Genomic DNA, 2,400 nt, shown 5'->3' with positions numbered 1-2,400 from the left:
TGGACTGTTTGTTATTAGCTAGCTCATGAGTTTTCACATGATTGCATCTTGCAAAGCTGTTATAGTCAGAAAAATGATGATACATCTAAGTACTATAATGATCAAAGTTGAGAATGGAGTGCCACCAGTGCCTGTGGCTATATAGAAAGGGAAAAAACTTACGTGCTCCGGGAGCCGTGCTCCCTCCTCTCATAGGAGGGGTGGGCTTTACACGTGAGTCCCACCATGGAGCCCACTCCTCATGTGGGAGGAGAGAGCACTGCTCTCGGTGTAAGAATTACCCATAGAAAAGGGGGAATGTTTGGCTCCAAATTTGAGACCGGAGTGGGTGAGGTGGGGACTTGCTTACCAATACATGAAAAACCAAAAACTGGCAGAAATAGTAGTATATTACTAGTTCTTTTTGCTGGGGCCATGTTCAAACAAAGCAATTGGCAAATATATAGTGAAAAACATTTTACAGCATGTTCTAGTGAATATGAAGCAACTAGGTAAGCAAAGCCCCACACTCTCTCCAGAAGGCTCTTTTTGAGAATAAATCTCTCATGAAGGTGACAAAAGACATCTAATCAATCTAAATCTAGCCGTTAGAATCAACCGTTAAGCCAGCTTTTTTGGACCCCACAGAGAAAACCTGTGGAAAAAGGGGGAATGGAATTGAATTTCCCGCAATGTTTTACTACCTAGCCAAGTACAGATGATTTGAGATTCTGTGTTTCTTTGCATTCCCTAGACTTGTAGCAAAAACCGAAGCATGTGTTGCTTTTTTTGGTGCTTTTTGGGTGGGCTGACAGTTACCATTTGGTCTTTAAATGCACTGCTGATAGAATCCAAAAATATTTAAATTCACCATTTTGTCTTTCTTTTAAAACCATGCAGCCTCGTTAATGTGGACCAAATCTCCATCAGAGCTAGCTTTACAAACCAACCTTAAAAGTTCTAATAGCTACCCAAAAGGCACAAAGTTACCTATGACTATATGAGTTCTGTGCAACAAAGTAACTTTTTCCCTTTTGTTACAAAGTAGTCTTTGTATTATAATTGACAAATTATATTTCTCATCGACTGATGTGGAGTGTCATTGAATATAGTATAGTGAATTAGAATCCCAAAGAGAGAGAGAGAGACAGAGATGCATGCATTGTGGGTTTCTCTGAAGGAGAACTTTAACTGTGGAGTTAAGCTGACTGGTGTGGTTCGGCCGCCTGGGACGTGTTATAAGAAAATGAGTCCTACTACTGAGAAGGATAACCTGGAATCTGAGCTTGTTCATAGTACGAAGGTGATTTGCAAGCAGAACTGCACACGAACATTGCTTTCCAGTAAGTGTTTGCTTTCTCACAATGCTTTAAGGCTTTGAATCTTTACATCCTGTCCCAAGATGGTGTTTTGTAAACCAATTTATAGATAGCAGGATAAGAAACTTGTATTGACTGGATGTGCAATAGTGTGAAGAGGTTAGGCAGTAATAGGTGTTTGTTTTCTTGTTAAAAATTCAATAGTAACAGTGGTTTGATTTCACCTTTCCTCTTAGATATATTTATGCAACTGCAAGATTGCCAATAAATAAGCACTTTCATTATGGCGCTGCTTTCCTCTACACCTGCAGCATGCACTTTTCTGACAAATATTGCTCATGGGACATCCGATAATGAGGATTTCTTTGCATAGGAATTTAATGAAGCTTGATGTAGTTGAGATGTCCTTCCCCGAAATACATCAAATCCACTTTAAAAAGGTTCATATCATTTTGCCTTAAAGGTCAAATGGAGAAAACTTATTTCGGTTATACATGCTAACATGACCCTTGACCCAAAAATATAACTAGGAATATTGAATTTAATGCATATTCTTTGAGCTTAAGTTGAGAACTTCATAGTCTTGCACGAAACAATCTATCTCTATGGTTGCAATATTCTACACTTGAAGGCCTCTCATGAGACAAAAGACAAAACAATCACTTTACTTGGCCTGCTGAGGCCTGCGTCCAATTCATCTTGAACCAATCAAGTGGCTTACTAAAATTAACAAATTGCCTCATATCAAGAATAGCTCAAGGACCTCTTCCTCTCATCTCACGCAAGCCATCTGACAAACCCATCAAAACTGGATTTTAGTCACATTATTTCGATCCATGCTGCAACAGGCTTGCGATTTCTTGATATCTAGTTTTGCTGATGTCTGATGTCAGTGGGTTGGGAATAGCTGTAAACTTTGTGAATCTTTAACCTATAGAATGCATTATGTATTTTGTTTATACCTTTTCTTGCCAATTTTAAACAGGGCTTAACACTGGAGACCCATCAAGAAACATTGTTGAGATGATCTTTCAAAGAGCTTCCATGAATCCCACGAAGCCATCAACAAAGATCAAAACCGTCCTCAAGGTGAAGAACCGTT

This window comes from Quercus suber, unplaced genomic scaffold, assembly GCF_002906115.3.
Source record: "Quercus suber isolate HL8 unplaced genomic scaffold, Cork oak 2.0 scaffold_350, whole genome shotgun sequence".
In the NCBI taxonomy this organism is placed as follows: domain Eukaryota; kingdom Viridiplantae; phylum Streptophyta; class Magnoliopsida; order Fagales; family Fagaceae; genus Quercus; species Quercus suber.
Note: the sequence above shows the minus strand (reverse complement) of the source record.